This window comes from Mastomys coucha, unplaced genomic scaffold, assembly GCF_008632895.1.
Source record: "Mastomys coucha isolate ucsf_1 unplaced genomic scaffold, UCSF_Mcou_1 pScaffold21, whole genome shotgun sequence".
NCBI classification, from domain to species: Eukaryota; Metazoa; Chordata; class Mammalia; order Rodentia; family Muridae; genus Mastomys; species Mastomys coucha.
Window position 1 is genome coordinate 27,767,801 of NW_022196904.1, and position 16,032 is coordinate 27,783,832.

Below are 16,032 nucleotides of genomic sequence, written 5' to 3' on the forward strand. Positions count from 1 at the left end.
TCTAGCCACTGTGGGTACTGCATACCCATAGTGCACAGACATGCATTCAAGCAAAAATGCCCATATACATAAAATAAAATAAAATAAAATAAATCTTTTAAATAAATAAATTAAATATCCTGGTATCAAAAAGTACTGCTCAGATGATTAATAACATCTGTAGATGAGATTTAATAGAAGTTTTATGTGACTAGTAATTTCAACATATGGAGTACATATACAAGTCTGTGAAAAACTCTCATTAAACAAAAGTAATACACAAAAAGAGGTAAAAGAAGAAATTCATTTGGTCAACATAAAAAAATCTACCTGTTTTCATTAGATTCTAAAGAAATACAAATTAAAATCTTGACATGGCATTTATTCTTTTCAATTTGTAAATTGTGTATGTGTGTGTGTGCCCATGTCTGTGCCCGTGTCTGTGTGTGTGTGCGTACATGTGTGCATCTATGTGTGCATGTGTATGTGTGCATACATGTGTGCATCTGTGTGTGCATGTGTGGGTAGGTACATGTGTGCATCTCTGTGTGCATGTGTGTGCATACATGTGTGCATGTGTGTACATGTGTACATGTGTGCACATACATGTGTATGTGCATACATGTGTGCATCTGTGTGTGCATGTGGGTGTGCATACATGTGTGCATCTGTGTGTTGGTTTGTGTATGTCTGTGTCTATGTGTATAGACATATGAAGAAGACATTGGATTCCCTAGAGCTGGTTACAGGCAATTGTGAGCCACAGAAAATGGGTGCTGGGAACTGATTGCCAGTCTTCCAAAACATCACAGAAATGTATCTTACCCTGCTAAGCTGTGTCTCCTGTTCCACCGTTTATCACTTTTCAAGTTGAAAAGACTTTTTTGTATTTCTCGTCCACTGCTTGGAAACATGGGGTGAAAGCAAAAAAACATAGGGCCATAAATTTATCCATGGCTTTGTGGAAATTGGAATTATGTATGAAAAGCCTTAACATTTCTCATTACTTCAGCTCACTAATCCATGTCTACTGCTTTCACCTCAACACGTGATCAGAGGTAACCACCGAGATTTATGCACAGGGATATTCATCATGGTGTTGTTTATAATGGTGAAAAATTGGAAATAACCTGATGTCCATTCGTCAGGGATTGGTTAAGTAGACTATTATGCAGTCATTAGAATTTTGAAAACTGCATAACAATGTTGAAAAATGACTTCTCTGTTTCCATAAGCATCTACCATTGTTTCTGCGAAAGTGACTTCAGAAGTTAGAAAGTGAGCTCTCCTCTCTGTTCTATGGTCTGCATTTGTACAGCGCTGACCAAAATCCTCCACAGAAAGACTCTCTGGGAAAGGTCAGTTGTCTTGGTTCACAGTTTTGGAGATTTCAGCTATTTCACATATATGGTGAGAAGACGTCTGGAGGAAGAGACTGTTTCCCTCATGGCCGGAGAGAGATACACACAGAGAACATACCTGCACTGAGGGCACTCTCCTTTTCCCATGTCCTTTCATATAGTCCATGAGACACTCCCGTTACCGTCTTGTCTCCTGCATCCCTTCACCTAGAATGCTTGCACAGACACACCCAGAGGTGTGCTTGACTAATCTCCCAGAACGTTCTCCACCCCAAAGAGTAGCCATTTAACTTTAGCTGTCAGAGATATTATGTGTCTTGAGAGCCATTCAGGGCTAAGGTTTTACATGTTTGGGGACCTGTGAAAAGCATGTGTCTGTGAGCCATTCAATCAGAAGCCAAATTCTGGGTTGTGTGTGGAATGAGTAGAAGGCATCTGGCTGATATAACCTCACTTCCTCTTTCTTCCTTTCTACAGTGCCCTGTTCATCTCCAGGTAGGCTCTTCTTCTCTGTGCCTCCAGGTTCAATCAAACCATGGTTTTATACATTATAGAACTAAGAAACTCTTACAATAGCTTTAATTAAAAGACATACAATCGACTAATTTAAAAGGCCAGTCTCCCTTAATCATTAATCTAACAGTTACTTTTTCCTTGCTGTGACCAAAGTACCTGACAGAAACAACCTAGCTCTGGAGAGGTTTGTTTTGGTTCTGTTTAGAGAGAGCAGCTCACCAGAGAGAGGAAGCTGAGGCAGCCCAAATGGCTCCATCTGGGGATACAGGAGCTGGGTGCATCACTTCTCAGAGAATCAGGAAACTGAGAGGGCTCAGGCTAGAGCTTTCAAGTTCCACCCTCCAGCTGAGTATCTTATCCAGCTAGGACCCATCTCCTAAGGGTTCTACACCTTTCCAAAACAGCATCTGGGTGCTAAGTCTTCAAACACATGAGCCCATGAAGGTCATTCCACCACTAAACCTCGGTAACGTTCCAACTTGCCCCTGTGCCTGACTACTTCTGTTCATCAGTTGCTCTCTGGCAGAGGACTGGGAGGCCACCTCCATCTTCAACTCCTCCCACCTCCCAGTTGATAGTTTTTGGGTCTTGTTCAGTCAGACCAAGGGGGAGAGAGAGCCTTGGGAGCCAGTGAAGATTTCCTGTCTGGGAGACACTTTACCTTGACACTAGCTTTTGGGAAATTCTGCTGTGAAGAACATGTACATGATCAACTTCAGCCTGGCTGGTACTGAGGTTCCATCCCTCAGGACCTTCTGAGGGGTTGACTGTACCCTACAGACATGTTCCATCTCCTGCATGGCCCATGGGAAGCTTTCCTGTCAATCAACAGGCCAAGATCAATGTTCTCAAACTGTCTCCACTGCCAGGCCGGGCAATCTGGGCTTTCTCATGGGGAGGTATGTCTGAACGGAGATGTGGTCCAGGATGTGAGGTGTTCCACTACCTCCAGGTGATTCTGTATATGCATTTCTCGCCTATCTAGAGGCAAAGACAAGGGAGGGATGTGTGCCATAGTCGAGTTCTTTTGATTAAATCTGCAGCACAGATCTTCCTGCCATCTGTATCCTCTCAGCCTTCTAAGACTGATCATGAGGAAATCGGGAGGTAAAGGCCAATTCTCAGGCACTTCATTTGAAAGTTGGAGTGCTGGTTAGGAAGTCCACAATAAGAAGTAAGAGCAGCACCTACTGTTTTTTGAGCCTCATGTAACTTGGAGGAAGGAAAGGCCTATTTTATGTTGAACCTCTTGGTAATGAAGATTCAACACAGTGACTTCTGCAGGCTAGGCAAGCAACTCTATCTGAACTGTTATCCTAGTTGCTAATTGACAGATTTGACACAAGTGTTCCACTACTGAGCCATACCACCAGCTCTTCACTGGGTGATTCTAGACATGAACTCTACCACTGAGCCATGCCCCCAGCCCCTTACAGTGGGATTCTAGGCAGTTGTTCTACCACTGAGCTACACCTCCAGCCCCTCACTGGGGGATTCCAGGCAAGGGCTCTATGACAGATTTACATTCTCGACCATCTTTTTACCCTTAATTTTAAGAGAACATCTAACTGAATTGCTCCATCTCGTCTTTATCTTACTCTATAGCCTAGATGGGTCTTAGACTTGTGATTCTCTTGCTCCAGGTTTTTTGGTAGCTAGAGTAACATGTTTGATGGTACCATATATGGTGGAGAAATACATTTTGAAAGGTCTGGTCCAGCTTTTCTATGCTCTTTCCTCATATCTAAAGTGATTCAAATATAAAAAAATGAACCCCCTTTAAGCTCCACTTTTCTTTGTTCACCCAAGTCCAACAAATATGTATCTGTTTTACATGGATGCCCTGACCACCCTGTCTAAGACACGGTAGTTGGTTTTGGGAGTTTGTTTTGTTTTGTTTTGTTGGTTTGTTTTTTTTCCCCCTCTTTTAGATCATCCCTCTACTCCAAATTGTGTATCCAACAAGTGAAACCTTTAAAGTCTCCAAAACTTGGTGTTCATCACCATCATGTTCCTAGTAGCACATTATGCAGAGCCTGGGACAGAACACATCCTCAGAGAATACATGTCAAGCTTCTTTCCCCAGGATTTAACCTTGGTTGTTGTATCAATGGGACCAGATTATGCAAGGTTGTAGTTACCAAGGAGCAAAGTAGACTCAGATGGCTTGAAGAAAGACTGATAGCCATGAACATGTTGAAGCAAATATTTCAGTATTCTGCGCTGTCCAGACAACTCAAAGGGGCAAAGACCCACCAGGGGCAGAGCCCATTTACAGGGTTAATCAAAAGGCTTGGATTATGGGACATTAAGCAGACAAATGAAGTGTGGTGGTCAGAAAGGGTGACAATGGCTCCTCAGAGAGGCAGACAATGCATGTCAAGATTAATGTCTCCTGACCACTGAATCTATTCAGGGCCTTCCTGTGTTATATTTCTCCTTCCTCATTCATCTTGACTGCCCACCTAGGTACAGAGAAGAGCCAGAAGTTAGCTGGTTGCACAAAATCAGGCAACCTCTAGAAATCCCTTTGGGCTCTTCAGATACTGCCTATAACTTGAGCTAGTACATAAAATCAAATAACTAGCTTGGCTGGTTAATTGATAAGAAAAAAATAAACTCATAGTGTTTGTTTATTCTATGTCCTGCCTATAGAGTCATGTTAAAATGGTGCATCAAAGAATAAGATATGTATTTGCATACAGAAGCATGATGACCAGAGTATTTAGGAAATGCCAGGGGGCTAAGGGTGTGTATTACTCCCGTCTGTGCGCAGGCACAGTAGAGGAGGCTCTGAAATTCTCTCTTGGGATTCACTTAGGCAGTTGTCTGGCTAGAAAGGAGCTGGCTTTCACAGATCACGTTCTGTTGTCATCACATGACTGACATTATGTAATGGTCAGTGTACATTGTTAGCTTCCCTAGATTTAGAATCATCACCAAAGCACAATTTTATGTACATCTATGGCAATGTTTCCAGAAGGGTTTTACCAAGTGGGGAAGAGCCAGACTGAAAGTCTTGGAATAATTAAAAAGGGCATCAGGAGCTGAGCATCAGCATTCATCTCTCTCTACTTCCTGACTATGGAGACAAAGTCACCAAATGCCTCAGCCTCTTGTAACCATGGGCTTTTTCTACCCGTGCCCCTGTTCCCAAAATGACAACTCTGATATTTAGTTATTTATGAATAAACATCTAGGCCACAAGCTTGGGCTTAATCCCCAATTAGCTTGTAGTTTACTTAACCCATTTATTCTATTCTATGAGTGTGACACAGCTGGTTACCTTTCCTCTGTCTGTCTCTTTAGAGTTTGGGGTGAATCTGTTCACATGCCTGACTCTATCCCAGAGCTCCTCTCTCCCTACCAGAACTCCAACCTCCTATTTTCTGTCTCAGCTAATAGGCCATTAGCTTTTTATTGACAGCTAATACTTCCATACAGTACACAAGAGATGTTTTACAGGCTTTTACTCCCACTACAGTGGAATGCACCTTTAAATGGTGAGCTAAAAAAAAATTCTTCTTGCCTTAAGTGGCTCTCTCTCCCCCATTTTGTGGTATTTGTTATTTGATGGGTTAATATATGGATAAAATAAATTTTATATTATTTTAGCACCCATTCCTCTCTCAAATGCCTTCCTTTGCTGAAATCTCTCCTCTCAGTAAGTCTACCTCCTGCTTTCATAACTTCTTTCTGTGTGTGACCCACATCCATGTTCATTGCGGCTCTAGTTACAATAGGGAACCTGAATGTCCATCAGTGGACAAATGGACAATGGAAATATGGTACCCACGTTGCTTTTGTTTTATCACAGCAATGAGAAAAGCAACTCTTGTGTGTCTGTGGTGACTTGGGAGAAGGACCAAGAAGGAATCTGTAAGGTGAGGGGGAAGGGTCCTGCAAGCCCACCTTGACATGACCACAGTCTACTTCAGAGACTAGTGAGAGGGTGGTCAACAGTGGCTCATACTTGTTATCTCAGCACTTAGGAGACAGAGGCAGATGGATTGCCACAAGTTCAAGGTCATCCTGGGCTACCTAGTGGCACAAGCCATCCTGAGCTATGATGTGAGTCATTGTCTCAGGAGGAAAGAAAGTGAGAAAAAGAGATGAGAAAGCATGGGACGTGAATGCCCAGTATATTGGCGTGTACAGCCACAGGTGAGCCAGCTGAGCTATCTTCTGAGGCCTTTAACAAACATGTTGTGTGGTGTTTTGTTTTGTTTTTTTTTTTTCTTTTCTGGAGACATTTTTTTCTATTTATCACAAACAGGAAATACAAACAACAGATCAGAGAAACAATTCTGCCCCAGACCATCTTAGAGGAGCGGGAGGTTTGTTTGGGGTTACGTATAGCAGCATAAAGTGACTCTTGGGTGGCGTGATTACTGTTCAATGAGCAATTAGCAGAGGTAGACACACAAAAACTTCCTCACTTCCCCAATGGCTGATCACTGTTTATAGCATGGGGAGAACCCTCAAGCCTCTTATAAGTTTTTTGTGAGTTTCATTAGCCTCCCTCCTTAAATCAAAAGGAAAAAAACCCTATAGATGATCAGTTAAAAACACCTTCTTTTGCATTTAACTTCAATCCCAGAGGAGAAATTGACAACATCAGGACAGATGCTCAGAGTACTGTCTTCCTAACTGTCCACTATAAAGAGTGTCCTTATGAGTAGCATGCAACTGCTCGGGCTCTAGAGTTGGAAAATAATTCCAGAGCCTGGCAACTGGAGTGGGGCTCTTACTCTGTCCTCATGCCCCTGGTAGGTAGAGGTGAACTCTCTATATGGGAAGCAATCATGGTAGAAGACATGAAATGCGGTTTGTGGAGGTGGTTGACCACACCAATATCTGGTGAACAGGAGGACATGCACACGCATGTTCCCAGTAGGAAGAGAACACAGTTGACCCCTCAACCTCGGCAGCAGGAAAGGCCTGCGTGCTCAGGTCTCCTCTGGGTCTCTCTCACTGTCATTAGTGGGAGAGCTGCTGTTATCTCGAGCTTCTTCCCGCATAAGATTTGTGTTGTCTCTGCTTTACTTCTTGACTACACATCAAGAGTGCGAGAGTTTCTCACTAACCCCTTTGTAGTGACAGATTTGTCACTTCAGAAGGTTCCGTGTCACAGAGGTAACACATTTTCTTTACCCATCCATCTCTGCATAGGTGCAAGAGTCGGTTCCATATCTTGGTTATTGTAACATCTGCTCCTCTCAACATGGAGTGGAAATGCCTCTGATATGTTGTTTTGGACGTAGACACTGAAGAGATTGCTTCATTTCACAGTAGCTCTATCTGTGACTTTCCAGTGCTGACTATAGGAAAGACTTCCATGCTGCATTTTTAAAAGTGTCAACCAGGCACAGTGGCCCAGCTGTGCATCAATGTCCTGCAAACCCTTGTCATATCTTTGATTATATTCTCATTCTCAATTCCATTGTGATCACCTTATTTTTTGTTTAGGTTTCTTGGTTTTGAAGTTGCAATGCTGGGGAAGCTAAGGCAGGAGTGCCATAAGTTCAAGGCTAGCCCAAAAGAATGTTGTCAATATTAGACTATAAAAAGGAACCTACTGTTCTCTCTCTCTCTCTCTCTCTCTCTCTCTCTCTTTCTCTCTCTCTCTCTCTTTCTCTCTCTCTTTTTCTCTCTCTCCATCTTTCTTTGTATCTGTCTCTTCTGTTTCTCTCTTATTTTTTGCTACCATCTACATTTACCTGTGTCTCTGTTTATAAGTTTTATACAATGACTCTCCATAAAGTTGAGGGGTGGAATTTTTTTCAGATGTGTTATTACTGTGTAACCCAGGTTGGTCTCAGCTTCATCTCCACAAATTTTTATTTTATAAGATTTTTTTATCCATTGTTTCTGCATAATTCTTATCAAATTTATTTCTGAGCATTGTTTGGGCATGGTTTCATAGTGAGAATCTTTTTATTATATTTATCAACTGGTTGTCTCTAGTAAAATAGGCAGTAAGTACACTTTACCTGTAGTGTTCACATTTGATGCTATTATCAATTTCAGTGAGTTTCTTGTTGATTCCCTTGGGTTTTCCAAGTATGTAGCTATATTGCAAGCAAGAGAACTACAGAATATATTCTCTCCATTTTTTAATTTGTTTTTGGGTACTGGAGACTGAACAAAGGTCTTCATGGATTGACCATTCATACCCTCTGCCACTGAGCTAAACTTTCAATATAGATTAAAATTTATTTTTGTATGTAAGTATATGTGCTTGTGAAAGAGAGACAGATACACAGACAGACACACAGTGAGAAGCCTACTGACTTTCTCAGTTCTTCAGAATCATTAGAGAGCAGTGCAGACAGCCAAGCTTGGTGCTCACCCATGATCTCTTCACTAGAGAGGCAGGGTGGGAAGACTGCAAATTCAAGGGCAGCCTAGGCAAACACTGAAACCCTGTCTCAGAGAACCGAGAGCTGGTGATATAACCCAAGGCTTGAGTCTTTGTCAGGACATAATTCAACACCCAGGACAAAAGAAAACAACAATTAAAGTCTCCCCTCCTTCATGGGGTTGATACCACTGCCTGTGCCTCACTGAGTCTCAGCATCTTCACACACGTCCTTCACACAGGGTGTCACTATGCAGCTGGCCAGAGTTCTCTATAGGTCAGGATGGTTTCAAACATGTACTTCTCTTCTTAGAAGTCTTTGGTCTATGTGTTCTTTCTACATTTACCTTAAGCTGATTTCAATGTATCTTCTTTGAAGATGTTCAGTGTTGAATGGGTTCCATTTTTATCAGAACTGTGTATAGGAGTCTCTGGAAAGTCTACAAATCCCCTTCATATCTTTGATTATATCTTTGTTCTCAGTCCTATTTTGGTCTCCTCATTCCTTGATTAGATTTCTTAGTTTTGAATATTTTATTCATCATTTCAGGGAACCCGACCTCATTTATTTAGCAATTCTGCTGACTGCATATTTATGCTTGTTATTTCTGCTAATTCCCTCCTCCTGCTTTATTTTTTTTAAATATTTTCGCTGATTTGTTGAGTCTAATGGTCAGAGTATGTGTTTTTAATGTTGTCTTTCTTAATAAGAAGCACAGTCAAGAGTATTATTCTAATAATAAGTACGGCTTTGGCCGCAGCCCATGAATTTTCTTCCTATGTCATTGTCTCATTTTCTACATATACTGTGTTTGTTGTTATCATCTGTTGTTTACTGAGTTATGTAGAAATGTGTTCATCAAATTTCAAGTAGTTTCTCATTTAACATTACTTATATGTGGTTTGTTTGCATGGCAATCAGATAATATGGCCATTAAAACATTTTAAAGAGTTTATTCATGTATTTTAAAAGTCTAATAGAATTATAGTTGTAAATATCCCATGGGGGCCAGTGAAGAACCAAAGCATTAGCTTGGCAGAATCAGATGCAATATTACAAAGCCAACTTTACAAGTAGACTTCTCTGACGTTGATATATGAAGTAAGCTAAGAGTTAAATGGGACACAAAGTCAGAAAAAAAATTCTAATTGCAAGTTACCACTGAATCTGTGATCCTACGCTTATTCTTATACAGTTCTTGTGAGTTGATATTATTTAGGAATAAAAATAATGATGATAAGCATGCCTGACGTAGACCAAGAATGGATGTTGTGCCTGTCATGTGCCCAGCACAATGTCCCAACTTTTCTTTTGCTTCATCAGTGACATGAGGGTTTCTGGACATTCATAGAAGAAACAGAGCATCTGCTAAGGCTGAGACATATATTATATTATATTATATTATATTATATTATATTATATTATATTATATTATATTATGGGAATAGTTGCTTCTTCTTATTCCTTTCTGTCCCTGTCCCCTTTTCTCTTCCACTTCTCTTCCTCTTCCTCCTCCTCCTCCATCTCCTCTTCCTCTTCCTATCCTCCTCTCCCTCTCTTCCCATCTCCTTTCCTCTCCTCTTTTTCTTTGAGAAAAGATCTTACCATGTAGTCCTAACTGGCAAGGATCTCTCCATATAGACCAGACTAGCTTTGAACTCACAGAGATCTACCTGCCTATGTTCCCCAAGTGTAAGAGTAAAGGTGTACACCAGCCTTGGCAACTTCTAATCTCCCACAGGGCATGACCCTTCCTTTTACATCTTGTTATCCTCTATAGAAAGTCTTCTCTTCCCCCTGTACAGGTTCATATGCAAGCTCTTAGGCATCAGCTCTCCTGCCTCCTGATGTGTCTAACATGAAAACAAGAGACACCCTGGTCATTAAGTAATTCTTTCTCTTACCATTAGCAGGCCTTAAAGTTTAGAGACCCCATTTCCAAGGCCTGATGTGTTCTGAGAGGCAAGTCAGGGCTCAGTCTTCATAGCTATGAAATCTTCAAGGCCTCCTACCTCTGTTGGCGCTGGCTTCCTCTGTCCTTGTTCTTTTAACTCTGATCTCTGGAATAGCAGAAACCACATCCTCTCAAAGGCTTCCAGTGTCTTCTTCCTTAGTACTTGCTGCTAACTCAGCAGGTTCTATTTGGTGAACTCACAGGAGAGTAAGAAGGATGTGCATCATTGAGGTGGATCCAAAAACAAAAATCCTCTCTTCACAGGACAATAGAAGGAATAATACAACAAATCCAAACACACAAGCACATATAAACACAAGCATTTCCAACATAGATCAAATAACAACAACCAAGAAAATTTTGAAAAGAATGGCATTTAAAGTTAATAAAAATTCCCCAGGAATTGTTTTAAATTATTATTTTGAGAGTAGCAGCTATATGGGTTCTAATTCCTTGCTGCAGCAGACAGAGCAGCAATAAACATGGAGGTGTAAGTATCTCTGTTGTAAGATACCAAGCCCTTTGGGAATAAGGCTGGAAATGGCACTATGGTAAATCAAACTAAAGATTTTTTAAAATTTAAAAATTTCTTTTAAAGAAAACCCCATGCTATTTTCTATAATTTGTGCATAAGCAATTCCATAAGCAACAAGTAAGGGTTCCTTTCTTCCACATCCTCTCCAGTATTGGATGCTGCCTGTTTCCTTGATGGTGGTCATTCTGGATGACATCATCATATAGTGTTTGTTTCTAATTCATCCACATTGACTTAACTTCTCCTCCAGTCTCTTGCTCATGTCTACCAGTGCTTTCCACTCAAAGAATCCCTTCCATCTTCCTCTGCAGAGTGACTTTTATTTGTTGGTTTGGTTTTTGGTTTTTCAAGACAGGGTTTCTCTGTGTAGCCATGGGTATCCTGGAACTCACTCTGTAGACCAGGCTGGCCTCAAATTCAGAAATCCACCTGCCTCTGCCTCCCAAGTGCTGGGATTAAAGGTGTGCACCACCACTGCCTGGCCCAGAGTGATTTTTGGGGTCACAAATTCCTTTCTTCAAATTTTATCATGGAACCTTCCTTTTTCTCCATCTGTGTTGACAGCTGTCTTCTCTCAGAACTTCAATGATTTTATTTTATGACCTCTTTGCTTTGAAAGTTTCTGCAGGGAAATCAGCTGCTATTCTGATGGGCCTGCCTTTCTTTGCTCAGTGTATTTAGTATTTTGATCACAATCTGATATGATGAGTTTCTTTTCTGAGCCCTGCCCATTTAGCATTCCACACACCTCTTAGGCCTGGATTGTCCCCTTTCCCTAGATCTGGAAAACTTTTCTATTATGATTATATTGAAAATAGTTTCTCTGCATTTGGCATAAGATTCTTCTTCTTTTTTCCTTCTTCTTTCTCTTCCCCTTCCCTTCCCTTCTCCTCTGTCCCTTCCTTCTTCTCCTCACCCCTCCTTCTCTTCATTCTCCCTTATGCATAATCCACCAATTTGGTCTTATCATGGTGTTCCAAAGGTATTTATGACCCATGTATACATTTTTTTTTAAAGGTAAGTGTTACCATGAGTGAATGATTCACTTGTGCCTACTGTGCTTTTAAAGCCATGATAGCCTGTCCTCCATCCCATTGTCAATGCCCAGTATCGTTGCAGTTTTCTATTCCTTCATTCCTTCTATGTCTTTACCAAATCCTATTTCCATCAACTGTATCATCTCCCTTGTCTACTCAGCTGTTTGTATTCTCTTGGAATTTGTTCAGCAGATTATCTGTATTCTCTCTAGTTTTTGAAAACATGCTTATTACTATTATTTTGGATTTTATTGAAGTCTCTGTCATTGAGTTGTTTCTTCTGAGACTGGTAGTTTAGGGAGGAGACACATTATCTTGTTTGTCATGTTACTTTGGTCTTATGCATCAGGAATTTGAGCAGTTAGTTAAAATTTTCAAACTCCGTTTAGTCTCCTCTTGTTGGAATCTCTGCAGTGTTCAGTGGGGACTCTGTTGTGGTAGAGCTAATGTGCTTCTGGTGTTTCTTCCCTGGCTTGATGGGCTCTAGCCTTCTAGAACCATAAGCTAAAAGGCATCCTTTCTTCCCTTGGCTGCATTTTTGCCTGGGTACTTTCTCAAGGCAACAGAAAAGTACCTGCTGCAGCAGTCAAGAGGATGCCAAGGGACAGACAGGCCCCTCACTCACTATAGGTTATAGCACAGTGATTTAGTCATACAGTATGGACCTGTGGCCTCACATTTTACAGTCCGTGTAAACTTTCTTTGTGTCCACCCTTGTGAACATATAAGATTTGTAAGTATTTTCTGCTTATTTTAAACCTAATTTTGTATGTCTATGTGTACGGAAAGAAAGAAATTTATATATATTAAGAAATATCTATGAATACACGGATTCAATTTCTTACGTGGTTTTTTTCCATTCTCTCAAAATGTTATTGCTGCAATAGTAAAATAAGCTAAATAACGATTGCACGTAAAGGTGCTGAGGATAAATAGAGATGTGTCAGCAGTATTTGCAGACGAAGGTGAAATCTTAAAAATGGGAGACAGAGCAAAGGTAATGAGTGAGGAGGGCCAAGGAAATGGAAGGCTTTGTGCCAACAGAGAGGACGCCAGTGAAAAACAAATTAATTTTCCCCACAGGACACAGAGCAGGGCTGGGCTCTCAGGCAACAGCCACTGGGTTGCACATGTGTCCTGAGCTGTGAGGTGCCAGCCCCTTGCCTCTTCCAATCTCTGTGGCTTCCACATGTGGCCCGTTCTGTCTCTGTGGGGACTGGAACTTTATTGTCTTTAGAAAGCAGGGGCTCCAGACGGTAGGGAGAGTATGTACAGCTGGAAGAGACAGTGCTAAATTGGAGAATGTGGAGCAACTGAGTACAAAACCAGAATGGTCACCCCAACACCTGTCCCCTTGTCCTATTTCCACAGTGTCAGTAAGTGGGTGCAACCCTGTGACCATGTGGGACATGGGAGGATTCTCTGGTGTGGAAACCCAAAGGCCACAAATACAAAGGCTAGCAGACCCTGCTAGTAAAGGGCTGATCAATAGCAGCAGCAGCAATAACAACAACAACAGCAACAATAACAACAAAATACATTCTCTCTACTGTGCCACCAGTGGAGCTGGTGTGCACCATGGAGCTCCCAAGGAGGTTGCAATCATGATCTTAAATCCAAGTGTGCAGCGAAAATTCATGTCCTCCCAAAAGAAAAGATGAGATGTGAATGACAGAGACCAAAGAAGGGGTACCCAAATAAAAGCAAACTGAAAAGAACGTAGAGGAGTAATGAAAGAGAAACATGGACTAACAGTAATAAATGAACAACTAACAGGACAGAAAAGAAGGTGGATCCATGTAAGGAGTCTATATCGGATCACCAGGGGGAAAATATAGGAAGATCATCAAAAATAACAAAAATAACATTAAGTCAGGAGAGGTGAGAAGTGGAAGATTCTGTTAGTGTCTTATGATGAAGACTCACTTGGTGTTTTGCTGAGACAAGAGCCATAGGAGAACATGTGATGTTTGCAGAGTACAAATAGGACTCAAGGGACCATGACAGGGCACTTGCATAGCTAGCCTTATAACACTCTGTTGGTCTCAGGTCTTCGCTGATCTTCACTTCATTGAGAAAGTCATGTCAGAGAACTTCTCCAGGCATCCTGACTGGTTCTGGTCCCTCCTACTGACTTTTGCAGATTTGACAGAAGCCTGACTGTTTCTGCTGGATTATGTCACTACTGCTGATTCATGTTTGGTATCCTGACACTCCAGAACTGATGGTCATCTGGTATCCTGAAAAACTGAAACTGGAATCACCTCAGAGAACTACTTCTAAAGAGGTCCACATCCCCTTGTCCTAACAATTTACCATTGTTTCTCCCCTACCTTTGGGCTAGAAAGAGGATCAAAGCATTTGGGAACCCTTAAAGTAGGTTTTAAAAATCTAAGGCTACAGAGATGACTCAGTGTTTAAGAGCACTGGTTGTTCTTTCAGAAGACCTGGGTTCAGTTCTCCACACCACATGGTGGCTCACAACTATCTGTAAGTCAAGTTCCAGGGGATCCAACACCCTCTTCCAACCTCCAAAGGCACTGTACAGAAATGGTGTGTATGCATATAGTCAGTCAAAACACTCTACAAATAAAATATAATCAACACATAATCCAAGAAAAAATAATGAAAGAAAGGACATTGTTTTCTACAGTTTGGACCGTAAGTATACATGTGGTGTAAGAGAAGAAAGGAGGAGAAGAGGGAGTTTGGGAGGGGAGTGGGAATGAGGGGAGTTGAAGAGAAGGGAGTGGATGGGATGAAAGGAGGGGGAAAGGAGTAGAGGGAGAAGAGAAACAAAATTAAACTTCAATAAAAGGCTACTGGAAGATTTATCTCTTTGTATTTTTTGTTGTTTTGAGCTACGGCCTCATAATGTACTTCAGGTTGGCTACAAGCTCACTATGTAGCACAGACTGGCTTTGAACAGTTGGGAACTGGCAAAACTTTTAAGAGGTGGGGCCTTGTAGGGGGTCTTAAATCACTGGGAGTGTGCTCTTGAAGAAGCTGATAGGACACAGCCCTTGATTTCTTTCTTTCTCTTTCTAGGTATCTGTGAGATGGCTTTGCTTATCATGATGTCCCTCCATAAGCACAAAGGAAGAAAGCCAGTCAATCATAAATTAGAGTCTCCAAAATAGTAAGCCGAAAACCTTTATCTCAATAAAGGGGAAAAATGAAAGTCAGCTTTAAAAGAAAAAAAGGAAACTTTTCTTGATAAAAGGAGACTTACCTCAGTTGTTTGTTGTGATGACAGAAGGCTAAGAAGCACCATGAATCTGTTAGGTCAGTCATCCATCAAAAGAATACATGGCAGTCATGCTGATCAAAGCACTGCAGAGTCATCTCTCCAACCCTAAGAGATATATTTCCTATGCTGAGAACAGGAAGTATGTTAAAAAGCTAAGCAGTGGCCCATGGCAAAGGCACAGAGTATACTGTTTGGCTTGGCAGAAAACAATATGGTCATTTTAGTATAAATGTCCATTACCATTTAACCAGGAGCTGTGGTGTAGTTGTAGCCAGCAGATAGAGGAGGGAAATTAGAGGACTTGCAAAAACAAAAATGTAATAACAGAATAAGAAATCAGTAGATCATTCTTTGTGATTTGTATGAGAAGTGCTCCTTTTAAGCTCATGTCTTTGAACAGTTGCTTACACTTGGTGCTATTTAAGGAAGGTACTGAACGATTAGGAGGTGGAGCCTTGCTAGCAGAAGTGCATCATTAGGGGTGGGTTTTCAGGGTTTATAGCCTCACCCAACTTCCTGTTCATTCTTCTGCTTCCAGCATATAGTTAAACATATGAACAACCTTCCTATCAGCTTTCTTTATCCTGCTGCCATGCCATGTCATGCCTACCCTGACTATGTTGAACTCTTCCTCTGGAACTGTAAACTAAAATAAAGTCTGGTAAAACCATAAACTAAATTAAAGTAAGCTGCTTTTGTCACAGCAACAGAAGAGTAATGAAAATGACAGCATATAATACTTATATATGCAGGAAATATCAATATTAGCATTAATTAGAAATAAGATCATGAAAGTCTCTTGCTTAAAAAAACTGGAATGGGAGAGAAAGAAAGACTGAAGCAGAAATTTACTCTTCAATTGTATACAGTTATTGCCTTAGCAAAATTTGAAATATTTTATATAATAAAGACTACATATAACTTGGTTATAGTCAACTTCATCCATTGTATTTACAAACAAATATAAAGAAGAAAAGTTGCACAGAATCCACTGGGCTGTTTTTTTAAATGCTAATGTCTGTGTTTGAGTGTGAGTGT

At 41.0% G+C, this 16,032-nt stretch overlaps 1 long non-coding RNA gene across 1 annotated transcript in view; it reads left to right on the plus strand.

Moving 5' to 3' along the window:
- The window catches only part of LOC116102044, a 24,999-nt gene extending 9,326 nt beyond the window's left edge, over positions 1 to 15,673 (plus strand). The window contains exons 3-4 of the long non-coding RNA XR_004122977.1: positions 14,793 to 14,883; positions 15,533 to 15,673. This is a non-coding gene — a long non-coding RNA (uncharacterized LOC116102044). The remainder of the gene's footprint in view (positions 1 to 14,792; positions 14,884 to 15,532) is intronic.
- Positions 15,674 to 16,032: the final 359 nt, after the last annotated feature.